General features: G+C 45.2%; 1 protein-coding gene across 1 annotated transcript in view; it reads left to right on the forward strand.

Annotated features, from left to right (window-relative positions):
- LOC144889599 (uncharacterized) overlaps window positions 1-23488 on the forward strand; it is a 35523-nt gene that overhangs the window by 8972 nt on the left and 3063 nt on the right. The gene's annotated exons all lie outside the window — the stretch shown is intronic.

Below are 23488 nucleotides of genomic sequence, written 5' to 3' on the forward strand. Positions count from 1 at the left end.
GGAAAAATTGAGCATAATATGCCTTGATGCTTCCCGTTTTAGCAAAAGATGCAAAAATCGAGCATAAATTATCTTGATGCTTCTCCTTTTTAGCAATAGATGCAAAAATTGAGTACAATGTATCTTGATGTTTTTCCTTTTAGCAATAGATGCAAAAATCTAGTATAATCTATCTTGATGCTTCTCCTTTTGGCAATAGATGCAAAAATCTAGTTTAATTTATCTTGTGGATCCGGGTTTCTGGGCTTGTCACGAGTGGGACTTCTCAGACTTCTCCCGAACTCTCGATTCTGAGGACTCCACCGTGTCCGGTGTCACGAGTTATGGATAACTCCACGGTCCGGCAGTAGTCAGGTTCACTATGTTAACAAATATAATTTCGTTCAAAATTTTGGTAGATTAGCAAAACTATACATTTCTGGAATACTCAGAGCATGAGGAATCCCAAAATTAATGTTTGCATTTGCATAGACACCTTTGCGAAAATGACACTCAGGACAGTGATGAAGAGTCAGGTTCACTATGTTAACAAATATAATTTCGTTCAAAATTTTGGGAGATTAGCAAACCTGTACATTTTTGGAATCATCAGAGCATGGAGAATCCGAAAATCAATGTTGGCATTTGCACAGACACCTGCATGGCCGCCATTTTGGATTTTCAAAATGGCCGCCATAAAATACATATTTTACGCTATCTCGGCTTCTAGTCAACCTAGAAACTTAATTAAATATGCTAATCCTATGTTTTCTGGGTTAAGGAATCCAATAAAGGCCTCAAAATAGTGCTCAGGATTATAGAAAAGCAACAAACGAAGGTAATTGAAAACCATTGTCTTTATATTTGTGATATAACTGTATTAAATAATACATGATATTGCAAAGCCGTTGAAGTTATAGGTATGGGTTTATAAAGCAAGAAAGCAGCCTTGTTAGTATCAGATTGAACTCTAAGTCCTATACACAGGATCTACTCGGTCTACACCGTTCAGGAATATGCTTTTACAGATCTTCATCACTGTCCTGAGGGTCATTTTCGCAAAGGTGTCTATGCAAATGCAAACATTAATTTTTGGATTCCTCATGCTCTGAGTATTCCAGAAATGTATAGTTTTGCTAATCTACCAAAATTTTGAACGAAAAAACATAGTGAACCTTACTACAGGTTGCTTGTCAACTATGAACACTGATTGATACGGCCAGACCTGACAGGGTTCTCTCTACTATTAATATTCCTACATTCCGGGTGGCTTGGCAATATCAAAGGGGGGAGGAAGGGGGTCACACCCACAATACTTGTCTTATTTCTTCAATCAAGTGCAGCCGAGCGATGCTGCCAAGTACATACCTGATATACCACTGAGCCAATTGTTTGGGGTGGAACGTCCCATCTACCATGAGTGCACCTTAACCAAGTCAATAGGAAGGAGATGAAATGGGGAGGTTGCAAAAAACAGTTTACTAAAGAATTGCAGCATGCAGGTATTTACAAGGGTCAATTAAGTCAGAATATTTACAATGATCAAATACAAGCAAAATACCAAAACTCTCATTCCCCTTAATGCTTAAACCCTACCACAATCTTACTTTTCGAACACATATGACCAGCTCACCAGGATGACAGTCCGAGGAAATTAGTGTTACGGATTCGTCACTTCTGTTGTTGTGGTTCTCATCCACTGTTAACATTTTTGGTTCCATGTACTATTATTGTTATCGTTTAAGTGAATTGGAGATAACTGTTTTCAAAAGGTAAAAAAAATTAATGTTTTAAAAAGAAATCGGAAACTGGATCGGGAACCGGACGAAGAAGAAGAGGAAGAAGAAGAGAAAAAGGAGGCGGAGCAAGTGAGGTCGGAGAAGGAGTCGAGCTGCGTTGAGGTTTTGAGCAAACGCTGGCGAACGGGGGTCACGAGTGAACTTTGGGTTTCCTGGGAAAGGGATTCCTGCGACAGAGTTGTTATCGCTGTGACAGTTAAACCTGCGTGGCAGGTTTTGCGGTTGATTCCGAAGAGAATCATTGGAGTGCCGTTATGTCTCGAGTACCGTTGGCCATTTTGCCTCGCGCCTGATTTCGGATCGCTCCAGGCTTTTCACCTCGCTTCAACCATTTCACCACATCCAGACGTAACCTGGTGTGTGTGTGTAATGTGGATTTTGAGTGGGAATTTGCGGTTCGTCGATTGGGAGCCGTTGAACGTCCATACCCGAAGGTGTGATTTCCCAGTCGCCTCTTGAGGGTACCTTTGCTCATCTTTGGCAGTGTGACTGTCAACCGAACGGGGTTCTGGTCTCGATACAACATCGTTCTGACGATCACTGGAGCGTGGATCGACTTTGGTTTGAAGCTGGGACAGAGACATTGGGAATGTTATTTTCGCTCACTTGGAGCACAGTGAGTTATATTGTACAAAACTGATGGTACCATCATAGGAATGATATATATTTGTTGTACAATTGATTAATATTGTTATTGTGCTGTTATTCTTGTGTGATCTTAATACAATACTTGTTTGTTGGTAACAATTGGTGTGGTTTCACCATTGATCTCTGACACACAGAATAACACATCTTTCTGCCGTGACTCCTCTCGGGGCTCGGAGGTACACCGTGACCAGGGTTTGGGGAGGAGCATGTAACAATTAGACAGGAAGAAAAAAGGAGGGGAGAGTCAAGTTTGGGGTGCAGGTTCGGCCCCTGGACTCGCCTAGACACCATTGACGGACAGGTACCGGTCCTGTTACAGTTTGGGTAAAAGGGATGGGAGGGAAGGTCAGTGTGGTATCGTGGTGCAGGGTGGGTAGAAAGGAAAAGTGTGAGGTTGAATCCGTATGGTTGCCCGGACCAAAGGGGAGGCAAGTTGTTGATTGCTCTCTTTCGCTCTGGGTGTTGATCAGTCTGTCTCTCTCTGGTCAGGAGGCTCGTTGTGTGTTACAGGGAGATGAGGTAAAGAATTAGAGGACAGTAAGGAAAGATTTGTACTTCAGTAATGCAGCCTCATCCTTTGTCAGAGCCCTCTACCGGCATACCTTCCTCACACCTTGGACCCACTGACCAGCGCAATCAGATCCATAGTTGGGTCGGAAGGGGGTGTACAGCTGTGAGCTTGTAATACATAAGAGGCGTTAGCCAGTTCACGCAAGGGGTTTACAACACAAGTATCACAGTCATCACAAAAATCAATACAGGCATCAGCCAGTTCCCACAAGGGATTTTCAACACAAGTATCACAGTCATCACAAAAATCAATACAATCTTCTGAAGCGCCGGTCACATCTGCCTTGTTGAAGGACCCATTCAGGTCGACGGCCTCTGTGGTCAGAACCATGGTCGTTGTCGGCGGCTTCTTCATTTTCCATCCTGTAAAGTACTTTCTCATACAGAGGAGGACTAAAGATTTCATTAGTACCCCCCAAATTACTACCCCGATTATCACGGCCAGTGCGGTCAATAGCCACTTCACTATAGTGCCTGTCCATCCCCGGAACCAGTCAGTGAGCCAGCTAAATTTATAAGAGTTCTCGCGCGCGATCCGATCGATCGTCAGGGCGTGGCTAGTTTCCCTTAGTCTCACTATTGCGGCTGACACTCCTTCGGATGGATCAGGTATGTAAGTGCAAAATTTTCCCTCTATTATTCCGCATACCCCTCCTTTCTCTGCCAGCATGTCCAAAGCCACCCGATTCTGCATCACCATTGTACGCATGTGAACTACCGTGTCCAATAGTATGTCATGAGCCGTAGCGGTGTCGTTTGCCACCTTTTCTAGGGCCAAAGCCAATTTATCTATCCGGAAGCTGTTCATGGCTGTGCCCGCACCTGGGAAGAAGAAACCTAACACCTTTTCCCATAGGCTCCCATGTAGTTTAGTGGTTCCATCTTCGTTCATGACTGACCTCTTATGTCGCCTGTCCAGGGACTTAGGATCTAGCTCGTCCAGTATCTCAACGTCAGGAAGGACTGAACCAAGATAACATGTGCCACCCCAATTATTTGGTAAATAGGGGTAAGCCTTGTCGCCGCATATAAACATTGTCCCATGGGGTGGGACCAGGTGGGTAGATAAGCACTGGAGTCCCTTTGTCACCCCATTAAACCTACTAACCCCCCTAGAGAATGTTATAGCCGTTATGTTGTGGTTGTGTTTATCTTGCAGTACTATTCGTAGTGTAATCCCAGTGCTCCCCTTTCCCAGCTTCCCGGGGAGAGTGTAGGCGCATTCTGATTCTCCCATAAGCAAGTGGCCGGAACCCTGGAGGCAGACCATCCCTTTCTGTGGTTTGACCCAGACGGGGGCAGGCCTCTCGGCCACATGGGCAATCATTGAAGGGCGATAATTAAATTGTCGATTGCAACTCTTGCCGTTGCCAACCCCTTCTCTTTCCAGCGTGGTGACTAAACATGGGGAATCGATAGGTTGTGAGCAAAGATCATTGAGGGACAGAGGTAGCACTATCATGTGTATTCCTGTGGTGCCTGCTTGGGGGAAGTGCATGCACGACCAGCAGTGTGTCCTATTTTGAATTGTCGCCACCTCTCTTGCCACTTTCCAATATGTGTTTTCACCCTTCTTTGGGGCCTTGTCCTGGGGGTGCGGCGTGAGTATGTATTCAATGCATGGTGGTCGGGGAGTCAATAATTGTATGGTCGTAACTTCACATATCAATATCAGGGTGGTATTTCTTTCTAGTAAAGCGTCCGTGGTTAAAGTGTCCGGACCTTTTCCCCATTCGAATCCTGCTCTGGCGGAACTTGCTGTTGGTCCAACCTTTCCTCCCCGTTTTACTTGCCTCCGACGAGAGAGGGCAACTTGTGTTGACTTCGTTCCGTTTGGATTTGTCCTTTCCGCCCTCCACATTATATATATCCACGGGGGGTCCTTTGGTGGTATTAGACAACATGGTACGTTTATCTTCTGTCCCCAAGTAACGCTTTGATAATGGACGTGAGACTTAGAGGTTAGGTTTTCATATAATTCCTCAACATATGCCACCATGTCCGCCCACTTGAGGGGTGGGGTGGTGGGCGCTGTGCTGGCGAGGTGGTATAATCCTAGCAGTGCAAGTGTAATTAGTCCTATATGTCTGTGCAGCTCCTGCCCCATTCTGTGTGACGGTGGGTGTGGGTAGGGCCAACTTACAATGTGTGGTGTGGATCCACGAGGTCTTGCCCTCGCAAAAGACAGCAGTTGGTGTAGTCGGCAATACCTGGAATGGTCCCGTCCACCTTTTCCAGGGCGTTCTTGCGGGTGAAGTGCTCCACGAACAACTGGTCTTTTTCCTCTGGTGGAACACCTGGTCCACAAGCGCCCTGGGAACACCTGGTCACCAATTTCCTAATCCACTTTTTCCAAGTGGATCCAATTTTATCCAATATTCGATTTTAAATTCAATCCAATTTTCTCTAATCCTTCTCTCAGCCTCCCATTTGCCTGTTTCCTACATCAATAATAAATAAAAAATAAACGAAAATTATTTCAGCTAGAGTTTCAACTAGAATTACCACAAACAAACCACCATTAACCTCCATTAACCTCCCCCTATTATTTATTTATTTTCACGAATAAACAAATAATAGAAATAACCTGGTCTATTTATTGGAAATATGTCTTACTGTCTGGTCAATTCCAATTCCAATTCCAATTCTGGTCAGTTCTGGTGTCTGGTCACACACAATGTTTTTCTCACCCACTGTGATTCGCTCAAAATAGATTCTCACTGTTGTTATGTCTGAAATTCGTCTCATGAAAACCCATTCAAGAGTCCGGTGTAACAGACAGACAAACACATAGACACGCCGAAGACCCCAGGGTACCCATCAAACTAGCTTGTCCCCAGATCCACAAAACAAAACTTGTAACTTACTCAATTTTTTCTTTTCAATTGTCATCCCAATTGTCATTCCCTGTGCAAATTAGAGCACTCCGGACTATGTCAACAACTGAACTTCCAAGACAACAACGATAACACACACCACCTGTCATTCACAGTAGACAACTGCATCTCCTTCCTTTCATTCATCCAAAGCAAAATTGATGACATCTACAACGGCTCAATCACCACAACCCGCTCTATCCTGACAAACTGCATCACTGAAATAAAATCCTGGCTTCAGATCAACAACAACCAACAACGACCTCAACCACCCATAACTCTGCCCTCAACATTGATGGTTTCCCAGTATCCACCTTCCCTCACATCCGGAATCTTGGCATCATCATTGACCAAACCCTCTCCTTTGACAAATACACTAAACAGATCATAAAGACGGCCTTCTTTCACCTTAAAAACATCGCCCGTCTCCGTCCATCCCTCTCCTCCACGGCTGCAGAAACCCTCATCCACGCTTTCATCACCTCCTTCCCACACACTGCATCATTTAAGCTGACTACTCCCTTCTGAGACTTGCGCTTCCCAGTCGCCTCTTATACTATTGCGCTCCCCCGTCATTATAATCCACCAATCTGTTACATCCCCTACTACAGGTAACTCTTCCTCAGCGAGCTTACACTGCCATATTTACCTCCATGGAACAGTTGGTGGTCCTCCCAAAGGTGCATTCCGATGTTTAATACAATGACACCTGAGCACTCAATTAGCCCTCCATCGTACCACAGACTTACAATCAGACAGACAGACAGACAAATAACAGAGGCGTGTCACCAGCCTCAGCACAGGACATCACCTCTCCAGACAGGCACAATATAATCCACAGTATCGAAATGCCAACTTCTATCTGGAGCCTCGCAAAGCCAAAAGTCGGGCATGTTCACTGCATTTCACGCAATTGCAACCTCCAACCACACGGGGTGTTCCACCCTGCTCCATGCTCCATGCATGCTCCAAGCTCCACCAAGCTCCATGCTCCATTGCTCCATGCATGCATGCTCCACCATGCAACCCGATCTCTACTTGGTGCGCCCCCCATAATCAGCAAGTTATAATAACCACAATACACCTGGGCACCCACCTCTTGATACCACAACTTAATCCATGTTACTTGCATCTCTTTGCATCCTCCCAAATGTCCTCCATTTAACATGACTATCCCCAGAGCTCGATCAAACACGTCACTGTACTCGGCCCGGTTAAATTAAATTCAAAGCATACTGTACCTGACGCTTCCGGTCGGCACCGGAAGTCTGTTTATTTCTTGAGTCCCCTGAATCACCTATTAAGACGTCAACGACAACTACAACCACGAAAAACAGAACTCAATATTCTCTGTTCACTAATTACGTACATGATTTCAGTTTTAACCAACAATATATGTCCTTTCTTTCCAGATTTAAGTTCTATATCCTGCCGTTAAAGCAACACCCAGTAGATTGACTCAGCCTGTCGTCCTTCCAAGGTTAGTGAATTACCTCTGACCTCTTTCCCTTGCATATCTCGAACAAAGGTCAAATAAACTTCAAAAGGTCAAACTTCAAACGAAGAAAGGTGGTACAAACGTCGAATTGGGGTAACCAGCGCTTTCATCCCACAAATAATACAAGTCCGGCGACATCCCGCCCCTGCAAGAACTCCACATCCGGACAGACAAACGACCATTATTGAGGCTCCACATTGCAAAATGCTAACACCCTACGAATCAAACAACCGTCAACAATCCGCCCAGGAACTTCCGTGGGAGGCGTGCTCTACCATGCAGCACCCTCACTACCTGGTGCACACCTTTCGCACATCCCTCCAACTGATATTAACACCAATTATTTTTAAACCCCATTAGCCGTCTACCATTCGATGTTCCTTATTCACACATCCAGGTCTCCATGCCCTTTGTCATTGCACTTTCTCTTGCACCTGGAACAATCCTGCACCTGGAACACCTGGAACAATATCTTGCACCAAATACACTCATTCCCCTCTCAGGCTTCGTTACACACCTGACCACAGCACACCTTTGCACACGCTCGTTGTTCGCACACTTCATCAACACACCTCCTCGCGCCCACTCCCCCTGCACTCTCCTGCGCGCCCACACAACTGCAGCCCCCAGTGCCCACCCAGAGTGCCCAATCCACGACCCACAATCTTCTCAGGGCACACACCTCCTCCTTGAAATCCATGCCTCAGAAATATAACTCCACAGACAGACACAGCAATGAAACCACAACCTCCGCTCTCTCTCCAGATCAAGGGTGTGTATTTCGCACCTCTGACCGCATTTCACACCATGACATAATTTCACACCAGCAAACTGTAATCTTTCTCATTACACGACCCATTGACTCCCAAGGTCACATCGGCCTCAGGGATATACTCATACAATCCACAAGTCATCAATACACAATATAATCGTTAATCGCATAATTCCTGCAGGCAATTCAAGAAACCCTTTGCCAACCATGGCGGACCTCCCACCGTGCGGGGCACATCCTTTTTGAGTAGGCAGGTTATCACCTGCACTCTGAGCAAACTCCGTATTCTAAATTCAACTTCTGAATTCAGTTGAATTGACTGAATTCTTCAATCTGTCATTGAATGAACTCTTCAATTCAAGTCAAACACACATTTCAATTCAAATTCTGGATTTAATTCAACAAATTCCAAATTTCTGCCCGACTGCCACTCGAAAGGCAAAGGCAGCCCATCTTGTAACCCTCTCCAAGAAACCACTTCATATCAACGTTCCTCCGAGTGCTCTCCTGACCCGATTTATATCAAATCGCTCCCAAACACTCCCAAACAAATGAAAATCCGGACTCAGTTAAGGACCTCACCTGGTCCCTCGGATAGACGCTAAAATCGACATTCCCGGCCTGGATTTCCCGTACGTCAAGCAGACCACTTACAAAGCTTCACACCGAAACCCTCTGCTTTGCATATGTCATACAGACAAATACATTGGCCAGATACACACGTCAATTAATATCCCAATATACATTCATTCCTCATTCGTATACCAGTGAGTCTCCCAGACGTCGCGCGAACACCAGATCGACTCAAATCATGCCCCTCCTCCATCCACTCCCATGTACAATCTTTGTTCGTTCATATTACGTGTCTCATTCAAGGAAAAAGGATTTTTGGGACGGGTTGGACGGGGTGGGTTGAGGTGGAAAGGGTATGGCAGGGCGGGGGGTGTTGGGGTGTTGCCTAGAGCCCCGGGACTGAGCTCAGGTCTTGGGGCGGGGGTGGGGGGTCTTGGTCCGGATCTTGGACCAGAGGCATCAGCCGCTTATTTGCTTGCTTAACTACCTCCCTGATTGTTTTATCCTGAACTTTGTCTGCTTGCTTCCTTTGGCTCTGAAGCTTCAAATTCCTACAATGCAGCTCCTGCTTCAATTTTCAATATTTCAAAACCCACTTCCGTTCTTTCTACCTGGATTTCTGCTGTTTATTTCCTCTGTCCCTAAAGTTTTAGCTCCTTTCCTGCTTTCCTGTCTAGAACTTTGTCTAGAGCTTCCTGGCTTGACCTAGTAGTCATCACTACCCTCTTGTCCAGCTTGTCTGGTACCTGCGCGTTTCCCTATTCCTGGCCATGTTCCTTTGGCCCTCTACGTTAGCCACAGCCCTTCTTTCCCTGGCATGCAATGGCATACCCCATCTTGTCTCTGGGCTGATCCTTCCTGGAAAGTTCTCGGTCACCGGTGCAGCCTATGGCTGTCCGACCTCACTTGTCCCCCTCTCCTTGCTAACTGTAACGTTATCCTTAGCGTTACCCTCTGATACATCTACTCTTAACGTTATCCCGGTGGATTAACAAAGGCTTGTCATTCTGAGGCTTAAAAATAGCCTTTACTTACAATTTTCGTTTGGAGAGCAGGCAGGGCAGATGGCAAGGGAGCGGACTGAGCCCGCTCAAGGGAGGGAGGTTCAAATTTGGAAAATCAGCCCTTTGATACAAGACAATTCTCACCTTAAAACAAATCAGCGTGCCGGCGCCGGCCTCAGGCAGCCTCCCTCCTGTTGTTCGGGGTCCGCTCCTCTCGTCCTCCTCTGCTGCAATCCGAGTCACGGCACCATTCAATGTCGGGAGTGACTCCTTGATCGTAATAGAATTCCACCACCAATTTGAGAATGACAAACGTTTATTCAAAACCAAGTACACAGCTGGGAGGGAGCAAGACATCTACAGCATGAATGGACAGCATGTCAAGTCAACCTTCCTAAGGATACATCGATTCGCAGTTCATTTATATAGAGGCACACTTTATCAGAGAATCTCCGCTAGAGTCTGAGAGGACAAAGAAACTGGGCTAATGGTCCTCCCACCGGCATCCCCAGTGGGCCATGTTCCCCACCGTCATCCGTCCTTTCGTCTTGGAGGAGTGAAGCACGCACCGTTAGGATCCGGACCAGATGTGTTTTCAAGGCTCCGAGGTGACAAGAAATATAACTCACTGAAGGGGGATTGCATTCCTGGTCCTGATAAGGCCATAAAATGTATGAGGTCGTTCTGATGAGTTCCAGGTGTTGGATGTACCTTTCAGCTCACTTTCTTATTTAAACTTAATCCAGAGCAGGGAAGTCAAGTATATTTATCATAACTCAAGCATTATTTGATTATACGAAATATAGTTAATGTTTTAACAGTCTATCAGCAAAGGTCTATGTCTACAAATTCAAGCATCCCACGTAAGGTTCACATTTCACACACGTATAATCCGCATTCCTGCCCGCGGCTCGAGACGCTGTTTGCGGGCCAAAGAGTTTTACGACAAGGCTATCTGGCCTGTAAAGAACGCACGTATACAACAAAGCCATCTGTTCTGCACATATGAAGCGTGTATTTCTCATTTTAAACTATGGCAAAGCGAAAACCTTTTTATTAACTATGAAATAACAGTTTCAAACAACATTTATAACAGAGCTCGTACAGTAACAAATCAGCTACCTGACAAAAGCACGTCAGGAAGGGTCCGTTCAACCGCCCGTGTGCGGAGAAGCCGACCATCATCTTGGTCAGGAGGGGCCCAGAGACATTGTGAGGGACAGAGACAAAAGGGGTCGGGAGTGGGGAAAGGGGACACACACATATATAAGATGGCCATCGTAATCACATTGGTGATTGATTGTTGATTGTGGATTGTTGATGGTTGATTGCTCGGGGAATATATCATTGATAAATCCGGATCCTTGGTGTGGGGTTTTCTTTCTTGGTTGGAATTCATATTGATTGCGTTACGAAAGCGCATACATAATAAATCTTTCTGGCGGAGTTCCTCTCACGGTCCGGGGGTCACCGAGACCAGGTAGTCACCGGGAGGACCACGTAACAGAATTGGGGGCTCGTCCAAATTACGATTTGCGGATTCGCAATTGGGTCTACATCCGGGATTTAAAATTGTATAACATAATAAAATAATAGTTTTTATTAATTAAAATTTATTAATTAATTATTAATTGGTAAATTTTTGAGAAATTGTGGTAAAGTCTTGGGTGAAGGTTAACAGGTGTTAACGATAGTCACCATGGCGTTTGTTGCACAGAACTTTGTGGTAACACCTAGTGAGGCACAGTTCCGAGCGTTACTAAAAGCGGACCTCTTGAAATTGGCCAAACATTTTAACTTGGAGGTCCGAACTAATTTGAGGAAGGCAGAGTTGCAGACCACGGTGATACAGTCTATGGTGGGATTAGGAACATGGGACGAGTTAGCCTGGCAGTGGCTGCCCGAAGAACCAGAAGACGTTGAGCTCCGGAAACTGGAGTTGCAATTACGGAGCCAGGAACGGATTAAAGAAGAAGAAAGGAAAGCAGAAGAGAGGAGAGAAGAGAAACAAGCAGAGGAAAGGAGAGTGGAACGAGAACTCCAGGAAAGGTTAGCAGAAGAAGAAAGGAAAGCAGAAAAGGAAAGAGCAAAAGAAGAAAGGAAAGCAGAAAAGGAAAGAGCAGAAGAAGAAAGGAAAGCAGAAGAGAGGAGAGAAGAGAAACAAGCAGAGGAAAGGAGAGTGGAACGAGAACTCCAGGAAAGGTTAGAAGGGAGAAAAGCAGAGGAGAGGAGAGCTGCAAGGGACCTCGAAGCAGAGGAGAGAAAAGCGGAAAGGGAATTAAAGGAACGTGACATGGAGCTTCAGCAAGAAATTAAATTCAAGGAGCTGGAGTTAATGAGAGAACGGGGAGAGGTACCACCCTTGCTGACGGGGTCGACACCTAGCCAGAACACCTGGGATGTGGGCAGACATGTGAGGCTGGTTCCACCCTTCAGTGAAAAGGAAGTCGCTAAATTTTTTCCACACTTTGAGAAAGTGGCTCGACAGTTAAACTGGCCGGAGGAGGCCTGGACCATACTAGTGCAAAGTGTGCTGGTGGGAAAAGCTCAAGAGATTTATTCGGCGCTACCAATGGACCAATGTGCAGATTATGAGGTATTGAAGAAGCACATCCTCAAAGCCTATGAGTTGGTTCTGGAAGCTTACCGGCAAAAATTCAGGAATGCCAGGAAGAGGGAGAGTGAGACCCATGTGGAGTTTGCCAGAGTGAAAGAAAATATGTTTGATCGGTGGTGTGAGTCAAAAGGAGTCGGGAACGACTTCGAAGCATTGCGTGACCTGATGCTGGTGGAGGAATTTCAACAGTGTGTCCACGAGGACATCAAAGTGTACCTGCAGGAAAAGAAAGTACCGAAGTTGTGGGACGCAGCCACCCTGGCAGATGATTATGCCTTAACACACCGGATAGGGGTCCACGAACCTAACTCCTCGCCTAGATCTCCGCAGGGGAGGTGGGGAACAGCAGGTGCGGAGAACGACAATACATGGCGGCGGCCTCGAGAGGATTATGGGGACAACGCGGATACCCCACCTGTTCGAAATCAGAGGGCTGCGGGCCCAAGCCAAACTTATTTTTCGGGGGGCCCGAGGCAGACCACGAGTTTTTCCTCCGGGCCTACTTGCGCTTTTTGCAAGAAACCTGGACACTTGATGTCCAGTTGTTACCTCATGAAAAGGGAAGACCCAGAGCGGAGTCCGACTAGTACAACTCCGAATGCGATGGCAAATGTAAGAAATCGCCCACAGAAGAGTTACCAACCATTTATTTATGAGGGGTTGGTCTCACTCAAGGTAGACTTGACTAACCCAAGACCGGTTAGGGTTTTGAGGGACACAGGAGCCCATCAATCCTTAATGCTTGAAGGCATTTTGCCATTTTCCAAGAGTACCGCAACTGATGATAGTGTTCGGTTACAAGGGATCGGTGGCTGTGTTAGTGCCACACTTCATGTCATCCATTTGGAAGCCGATTTGGTGTCAGGACCGGTCACCGTCGGTTTGCAAGCCACGCTTCCTGTAGAGGGAGTATCTGTGATTATCGGAAATGATTTGGCCGGGGGGCAAATTTATGGTAACCCGAGGGTTGGTAAAGAGCACAGCAGGGAAAATAACACCCCACCAGCTCGGGATGGCGACAAAAGCTCCAAGTTATTTGTAGGGGGACTGAACTTCAACACAGAGGAAGAAGTTCTGACCTCTGTCTTCAACAGATATGGGCCGCTGGTGGAAGTGCGGGTGGTAAAAGACAGGGAAACGCAACGGTCAAGAGGGTTCGGCTTTGTCACGTTTGCAAGCACAAGAGACGCCAGGGAGGCAGAGAAGAATTGGAATGGTAAGGATTTGGACGGTCGGACCATAACAGTAGGGAAGGCCTTTTGTAGGCGTCGAGAGGTCTACAGAAGAGGACAACTTGGCAGTAGTTTTGGGGTTGGCAGCAGCCGATATTACTATGGAGGCTCCCAGAGTTACGGCACCTCCCGAAAGAATGAATGTCAGAGCACGGGCCGAGAAAGAGACCGCCAGTCAGGTAACGGCTGGGACAAGGGGTCCCACCGTAACGGGTATGAGTCTGGAGAAGTTGAAGCACTATATACGGGGGAGCCGCCGAGCCGGGGCTCCTACACGGACTAACCGTGAACGCCACGTTCTTAAAGGCGTCCAGGTAGTGAACTTTCCTGCACGGACTAACCGTGAACTCCACGTTTTTAAAGGCGTCCATGTAATGAACTTTCCTCCCCGGACTAACCGTGAACTCCACATTCCTTAAGGCGTCCATGTAGGGAATATTCCGCTGGGCCTCCCGAAAAAGTGCTATAGAGAGGTTTAAATTTGGGGGCTTTGGTCACCACCTCTTAACCGTCATTCAAGAGAAACCAGAAGTGGTTGACGCTTGGTCCAGAGGGAATTAATCTAGGGGATCGTGTGAAATTTTGTTGCTTTATTTTTAAGTGATGACTGTGCCCGTGGGGAACTGATGAGTTGGGGGGGGGGGGGGGTGAGTTATCTGGTTTGTTTATCCAAGTTGGCCGGCAAAGAAAGTTTTCGCTGGGTTCAAACTTTCTTTCTTGAAGGGGGGGAGTGTTACATATTTATGTGAATGTATGTGAATTACTATTCCGGGCTTTGCTTATCAATGTGTAGTCGATTAAAGGTTGTTGTGATTAAAGGGTCAGGAGCCCTTCTGAGAAAAAGGAGACCGGAAACGGAAGAAGAAAAGACATGAGGTCCTGGAGACGGGACGATTCTTCTTCTTCCTGGCCGAGCTCGGACGCGAGCGGTATCGATTGAGCAACGTAAGAGAATCGGCGTTTAAAAGCCCGTCTGGCGAGAGGAGTTACCGGGACGTGTAACTACCCTTTGACACGTCAAGTCACTGTGGGTTCGTGCACGGAACCAAGCAGCTGGCACAGTTCGCCTCGCCGTCTACAAGGCCGCGTACGGGTCGCACCTTGGGCCGCGCGCGCTGGGCAAGCCGCGTGTTGCTTTGCCTGCTTTACATTACCAGCTTTGCTTGGCCAGGAGGTGTGCGCTGCAGCCGTTGTTCCCGGTACGGGACGTGCCTGGTGAAAGCACGTCAGGAAGGGTCCGTTCAACCGCCCGTGTGCGGAGAAGCCGACCATCATCTTGGTCAGGAGGGGCCCAGAGACATTGTGAGGGACAGAGACAAAAGGGGTCGTGAGTACCCAAGGGGTCGGGAGTGGGGAAAGGGGACACACACATATATAAGATGGCCATCGTAATCACATTGGTGATTGATTGTTGATTGTGGATTGTTGATGGTTGATTGCTCGGGGAATATATCATTGATTATTCCGGATCCTTGGTGTGGGGTTTTCTTTCTTGGTTGGAATTCATATTGATTGCGTTACGAAAGCGCATACATAATAAATCTTTCTGGCGGAGTTCCTCTCACGGTCCGGGGGTCACCGAGACCAGGTAGTCACCGGGAGGACCACGTAACACAAGGAAGGACTTCGCACGACGGAGGATGCGCAGTCGGCGACTGGCTTTGGAGACCAGATTGGAAATGTGGTTTTCCTAGGAAAGATCATGGCAGATAGTGAGACTCAAAAGCTTAAGTGACAGAACTTCTTGATTAGGATTGTTCAGAAAGTAGATGGGAGGGTTGTCCAGTCGGTCTTTTCGGAGAGACATTGTAAAAGTGTGAGATTTGTCAGGATTGAAAGACATGTTCCACTTGTTTGACCAGTCTGTGATTTTGTCCAGGTCTGCAGAGAGTGAAGAGGCTGCAGACTGCCGATCTGAGGGATGAGGAATGGAGCGGCAGAGAGTGGAGTCATCAGCAAAGAGGTAGAGAGGATTTTCAAGAGAGTCAGAGAGATCATTGACAAAGACGAGAAAAAGCACAGGGCCCAGAACACTGCCTTGGGGAACTCCAGCCTGAACAGGAAGAGGAGATGAGAGAAACCCATTCAGGGCCACACGTTGACTATGCCTAGAGAGGAAGTCCGTAAGCCATGCGTTGAGATTTCCATGGATACCACAGGAGGAGAGTTTGGAGAGCAGAGCTGGGTGCCAGACCGTATTGAAGGCATGTGATATGTCAAGGGAGACAGCTCTAATTTCCTGTTTGGCATTGAGGACCTCCATCCATTGTTGAGAGAGCAGAAGCAGCATGTCCAGAGTAGAGTGACTTGGTCTGGAACCAAATTGATGGTCAGAGATCAAGCCATTGAAGAAGAGGAAGGATTTGATATCCAAAGCAATGATGGATTCCATGACTTTGCTGATTAATTGGGAGACGGCTGATTGGCCTGTGGTTGCAAGGATCTGTTTTTTGTGTAAAGTGGTGACATTGGCTGATTTCCAAGCTGATGGCAGATGACCTTGAGCAAAAGAGGGTGAAGAGAACGGAGAGAGGCTGTGAAAGAGTGGCAGAGCAGGATTTTAGGACCCTTGGGCTGATGCCGTCCGGCCCAGTTGCAGAATCAGAGTCGAGGGTTGACAGAAACTTTTCCACCTTGTCAGGAGGAAAGGACACAGAGTCCAGGAGCAGCTGGGTACGTCTGGGTACATTGGGTACAGAGAGTGATGAGTTTGGGACACAAGATTTGGAGGCAAACACAGAGTTGAGGAATTCAGCTTTTTCACGAGCGGAGTCAGCTGTGTAGCCCTTTGAGGTAAGGGAGGGGATGGAGAGGGAACAAACACCTAAAACAGATTTGACCAGACATGACCAGGATTTGGAAGAGGGAGACAGATTTGAGAGTTCACTCTTGAGAGAGGAGAGATATTGTTTCTTGGCTCTCCTGAACGCTGAACTGAACACCGGACACACACTTGTTTCAGGCTTTGTGAAAGGAAATTAGATTTCCTTCCGTTGGATTTGCTTTCCAGGAGGCAAAGGCAAGTTGTTTCTGGGCAACTGCTTCACCACAAGATTCCATGAACCATGGACGGGAGGAAGGGTATGACAACTGAAGACGAGATGGGATAAATCTTGGGCCTTGCACCGGCCCACATGGTCAATCGTTTTGAGTATGGGCAGCTGTCTGTTCGCCGAGTTGAGAAAGTTCTCCAAGTCTTTCGTTGCGCAGAGGCACAGCCCTTTTTCTCAGATAGTTTTCCAAGTATTTTTTGCTTCTTTTGGAAGATTTGTGAGCCATTTTAGGTAACAATCCTTATGTCGCACACACACACACACACTATACATAATGGTGCCCTGAACACCGCTGTTTTTAGGGGTGTCTGAGGATGTGCACCGAGCATTCTGGGAGAGATTACGTCATTTACAAGGTCACGTATTATTGCCTGCTACCCTACTGTCAGTTCGGCCTCGCTCTTCATGAGAAAAAAATCTTGTACGTCAGTATTGTGTGAAACTCAGATTACATTTATTTTTCTTCGTGTTGCATTTGACCTGCAAGTAGAACTGAAAATCAACACCAAAAACTGTCTTCTACATCCCGACATCGACCGATGTGCCTCCGCCCACATTATTACATCATTAGTGGGGGGGCCTATGTACTCAATTTCTAGTTCGTGTGCATGATGTCCTCCATTATGTTCATGTTAATTTTGGGCAACCACTATAAATGTATTCTATTGGGTCCTACTAATCGGAAAAATGATGTCGCCATTTTTTTCTGTTGATCTTTAGTGACCTTGATTCAAACGTCATTTCAAAGGTCAAAGTTCAAACGTCATTACAGTGACTATACTTCATTCAAAGTATATCGACCTAGGTACCAAAATGTGTCAAATTTCACAAGGAACATTGATTATGACATTTGCTTTGTCATTTGCCCTCTCAGATGTTTGCAATATGCAAATTAATAAGCAAATGACCTAATTAGAGAAAAAATATGCATAATTAACATATAGTCTTCACCATACACGTAAATCCCATCACTTCGCATTATTATTGAATGCCAATCATTAGTTACCATCTCAAATGTGTTCTGCTGGATCCTAAACTGGAAAAATATGTTGCTTTTTGTTTTCTGTTGACATGTTCTTGATATTAACTGACCTTTGACATGTACTTGACTTTACTTACCTTGACCCAAGGTGAAATGTCAAATGTCATTTTAACCATGTGACGCGATCAAGCAAAGTGATTTGGACATCTGCTAGAATCAATTTTGTGTTTTTCGGCAACAAATTAAATGTTAAAAATACTAACGATGGCTAAAAACCCAACCAACATGAGCAAATGAGCATGATGAATGAAAAGAAATAAAGAAAATAAGTAAAGAAAATAACAATAAAGAAAGAAAAGAAAAGAAACAATAAAAAAAAATAAAATTAAAATATATATAAAAATATGTCTAAAAAAAAAATATATATATATATATATTATAAATATAAATAAATATATAAATATATATATATATAATAAATATCACAAATATTTAATAAATATAATAAAATATATTATAATAATATTTATAATAATCTATATAATAATAGCGTAAGGACTCGACTTTGTTATCCCTTTTACGCCGCACCCAGTGACCCGATGCCCACGGCACTAATGGATTTACGATCTACGAACCGCGCTCTTTGTTTATCACGTACAGCCATACTCGAAAAATCTGAATTAGCCGACGTTGGGGCCCAAAAGCATCCGATTAACTGCCGATATGACGCCATCTTATTGGCGTCTGCTGGGCGAAGGCGAAGCAAGCCGTCTGCTGATTGGACAGGCGAAGGCGAAAGCAAGCTGTCCACTGAGTGGACAATCCAGAGCATGCATTTGTGCCGGTGTCGGCGATCGTTGTTCATATACGCACTCTTCATTCTTATCTATCTATAATTCCAGTAATCTCTGTTTGTACGTCTGTACGTTTGTACGTCTGTTTGTCTGTGACCGCTGTTTCTCGACAACCACGGGTCCGATATACTTTTAACTTGCCAGGTATATTGCTGGGGACCCGAGGATGTGCCTTTTCAAGGTTTCATATTAATCGGACAATTACTTACCGAGCTATGTCCAAAAAACGATTCAACCAATCAGAGAGCAGCGAACGATCGCGTGTGCCGAACGTGGAGGACACACTCTGCCTCGGATGGCACATTTGAGAGCGTATTCATTTATTTCACGTTTGCAAACTATGTTGGCGTTAAACTATGTTTTAAAACTAATAAAACCGAATTTGCGATTCATTCGCTTTCCTGCGCGTTTGTGCACGCGATGGCGATTTCTTTACCAAACTCCGGAAGCCGTTCGCTTTGGACCAAACCATTTCATGTAAATAGAGGGGGGGGATATAATTTTAGATATAGATATAGTACGGGCAATGCCCTAGTAATAATAATAATAATAATGCATTTATTTTATATAGCGCTTTTCAGGAAGCCCAAAGACGCATGGACAGAGTGCAAAACATAATGCATAGCAAAACATAAAGACAATTGCAAAAAAAAAGAAGAATCAAGAGGGAAATATTCAAAGCACAAAGGAGGGAGAAGGAGAGGAGATAGTCGGGGGTTAGATGCTGTGGGTTAAATGTTGAATGCAGTGTTGAACAGGTGGGTCTTGAGTGATGTTTTGAATGTGGTGAGTGAGGAGGAGTCTCTGATGGTGTGAGGTAGCGAGTTCCAGAGGGTGGGAGCAGCGATGGAGAAGGCCCTGTCCCCCCAGGATCTAAATTTGGTCCGGATGGGGGGGGTCAGGAGGTTGGTACCAGCAGAGCGGAGGTTGCGGGTGGGAGTGTGTCTGGAGAGGAGGTCAGCCAGGTAGGATGGGGCCAGGTTATGGAGGGCTTTGTAGGTCAAGAGGAGGATTTTGTACTGGATTCTCTGGGAGATGGGGAGCCAGTGAAGCTTGTAAAGGACGGGGGTGATGTGGTCACGGGTCCGGGAATGGGTGAGTAGACGGGCAGCGGAGTTCTGAATGTATTGGAGTTTATTGGTGATTGTTGAGGGTGAACCATAAAGGAGGCTATTGCAGTAGTCCAGACGGGAAGTGATGAAGGCGTGGATGAGGGTTTCTGCAGCCACGGAGGAGAGGGATGGACGGAGACGGGCGATGTTTTTCAGGTGAAAGAAGGCTGTCTTTGTGATCTGTTTAGTGTATTTGTCGAAGGAGAGGGTTTGGTCAAAGATGATGCCAAGATTCCGGATGTGAGGGGAGGTGGATACTGGGAAACCGTCGATGTTGAGGGCAAAGTTATGGGTGGACTCACCCATATGGCTCACCAAGTGGTGAGCGTTTTTGGGCCAATGATGATTATTTCAGATTTATCACAGTTAAGTTTGAGGAAGTTGATTTGAAGCCAGGATTTTATTTCAGTGATGCAGTTTGTCAGGATAGAGTGGGTGGCGGTGGAGATGGACTTGGTGGAGATGAAAAGCTTATCTTTCTTCCTAACTCTTACTCGGACAAGCAAATCCCCTATGCCATCCATAATGGTACACTCTATCCATACACCACATCCTCCCTTCCGTGGATGTTCCATGGGTTTCGGCTAGTATAATATTAATAATAATATTTATAATAATAATTATAATATTTATATAATAAATATTTTATAATAAATATTATAAATAAATAAATATATATTAAATATATTGTTGTGGATATGAGGATTGTGTTTTTTTATTGTGTTTTTTTAAATTATTGCTTTATTCTGGACCCTCCTGCCTCCAGTCTGTGTATAAAGGTCAAAGGGTGTTCCCGTAGTTAATTCCATAAAACATACACGAAGGACACCATATATCACTGTTCAGTAGTTATATCCTTATTATGTGTATTAGTGTAAGGCTGTGTCTTCCATTAATTTGACACTCCATTGCACTGCATTAAATAAAGTAGATCCCTCCGACCTGGCATCTTCAAAGTGCCAGGTTTGCCAGGTTTGCCAGGTTTGCTGCAATTGCCAACTGCATTTGGGCGGTTTTCTTCGTTCGCCATTGCTGCCCTTTGGCTGGGGCTAGCTCGAATCGCCCCAAAACCACCATTGGCCACGAGGTAAGGTCGGGGAAGAAGGGCGTGTCTCCACCTCGTCATAGAGGGGAGGAGTGAACCAGCCCTTGCCGACCAACCCAGAACAAGGGGTTGGCTTTAGAGGGCGGAGAGAGAACGTTTGGGGGAGGTTCGCAAAAGGGTCAAGGGTGAGGCTTATATAACCCACGGGAGACGCCCCCAGGTTTGTGGAGGAGGGAGGAGATCAGAACACAGACAAGCCTAAAGAGAGTCCTGGGAGTTTGTGAGAGAGGGAGAGCCCGTCACGTCACGTTACCCGTCACGGGTCACGGGTAATAATAATAACCCGTCACCCGTCATAATAATGTCATAATAATAATAACCCATCACCAGTAATAACCCGTCACGCCAGGCCCCCCACCAGCAGCGTTGGCTCCACCAAGCAGCTCTGACCCGTTACCCCGCGCACACGACAGGATCGGTGGCATCGGCGGCCGTCGAGGTCCAGCCCGACGTCCCGTGCGGGATCAAGCTCCAGCCAGCTCCGTGCCTTCCTCCCCCTCCAGCCACCCACCTCCTTCCAGCCAATCCACTCTGCAATTCCCCGTGTGAGTCCGTCTTTGTTTGTTCTGTCCAGGGTATTAATTAAGCCTGTTTAGATAAGCTAGCGATTTTCACTGTGTCTCTGATTTCTTCTGTAAATTATTTTATTATCTTTCCTTCTTCCTTGGTTTCTTTGGTCCTGTACATAGTAATAAATTATATTCGTATTGCAAAACCTTTTTGTCTTCTTATTCTCCTTCACATCCGTGTCGCTTTTGTCTTTTCCATATTGAATATCTGTGGCGCGATTTTGGCCAACGTTCAGGATTCGGGTTAGTCGGGGTAACTGTTCGGGCGCGGCGGCCATCCGCTCGGCAAACAACATCCTTGCCGCGGTCCCGTAACAATATATAAAATTCAACAAACAAAACCAATAAAGAAAAGCATTGGGAACTTGAATCCAAAAATCAATATTCCAGACATCCGACTTATTTTCGAAAAATCCAAAATCCAAAATCTAAACTATCTTTGCATCTTCATATATACTTACACCAAGTTTGATCAAAATCCCATCACTGGTTCTCAAGTTATCAAGGTAATAGGATTTTTACTTAATGGGACATCTGGCCTTTGACCTAGTGACCCCATAATCTAATCAGTACATGTTTACATCATTCTACATAAGTGTCCCAACTTTGGTCAGAATCCCATCATTGGTTCACAAGTTATTGTGGGAACAGGATTTTGACCTAACATGACCTCTCCTCTGACCTTTGACCTCTTGACCCCAAAATCAAATATGTTCATCTTTACATCATAACACATACTTGTACCAACTTTTGTCAGAATCCCATCACTGGTTCACAAGTTATCGTGGTAACAGGATTTTGACCTAACATGACCTCTCCTGTCCTTTGACCTTTTGAACCCAAAATCAAATAAGTTAATCTTTACATCATTCCACAAGTGTACCAACTTTGGTCAGAATCCCATCACTGGTTCACAAGATATCGCGGTAACAATATTTGGACCTAACATGACCTCTCCTCTGACCTTTGGCTTTTGACCTCGTGATCCCAAAATGGAATCTTTACTTCTTCTTCTTCTTTGATTTTTCACCAGCCGAGCACAATGAAGGCTGAGGTGATAACAGTGATTCCAATTTCGATTCTTGAATGATTCTCGATGGTGGGAGCTTCCAACCACTTTAGTCAGGTTCACTATGTTTTTTCGTTCAAAATCATGGTAGATTAGCAAACCTATACATTTTTGGAAACGTTATTACATGGAAAATCTGAAAATCAATGTTTACATTTGCCAATTCCGACCAATTCCATTCGACCAATCGCTTCGATCGACCATTCGACCAATTCGATCGATTCGATTCGATTCGATTCTTCAATTCGATCGACCATTCGACCAATTCGATTTGCCAATCAGTTTGACTGACCTTTGCTTGTGTGGAGCGGACTGTGAAAACGATGCGGACTATATTGTCGGATACGACACACAGGACAGTGATGACGAACTCGAAATGGCATATTCTGTAATCGTGTATGTTTGATGCCATTGACTGCCTGTGTGTATTTTGTCATTGACTGCCTGTGTAGATGTGAAGTTATACTGACTGCATGTGTATATATGATTTTGCTGACTGCCTGTGTATGTTTGGTGATATGAATTATTGTGACACATTTTGATGTTATTAACTGCCTGTACAAAATGATAACATGTATTTGATTATGCAACTTATCGCGAATATAAAGACAGTATTTTGCAATTCAAAACCTTTGATTCGTGTCTTACCATTCCCCATAGCACTAATTTGATACTTTCATATGATTCCTTGTCCCTGAAAATATAGGTTTAGTATATTTTAAAAAGTTTTTAGGGTAATTAGAGGCAGAAATAGAACAAAATATGTATTTTACAGTGGCCATTTTGAAAATCCAAAATGGCCGCCATACAGGTATCTCTCCAAATGTAAATAAACATTGATTTTTAGTTTCCTTATGCTATAACCTTTCCAAAAATGTATAGGTTTGCTAAAATCTACCATGATTTTGAACGATATATAATTTATTGACATAGTGAACCTGACTACTTGGAGACCTGGAAGCATGTGGTGCTGATCCAGGTTTCCATGAACAATCCATGTCGTTGAAGTTTGGGAAAACACGGAAGTGCCATGGAAAAACAAACAACAACAACCGCAATAAAGCAAAGTAAAAAATGACGTTATTACGAAAATAAAGTTAAACATTTAAGATTACGTTGTTTTTCGAATATAAATCAGACGAATCCTGAGAAGTTAAACGAAAATGAAACTTAATT

The sequence above is a fragment of the Myxine glutinosa genome, chromosome 1, assembly GCF_964187855.1.
Source record: "Myxine glutinosa chromosome 1, kmMyxGlut1.1, whole genome shotgun sequence".
Classification (NCBI taxonomy): domain Eukaryota; kingdom Metazoa; phylum Chordata; class Myxini; order Myxiniformes; family Myxinidae; genus Myxine; species Myxine glutinosa.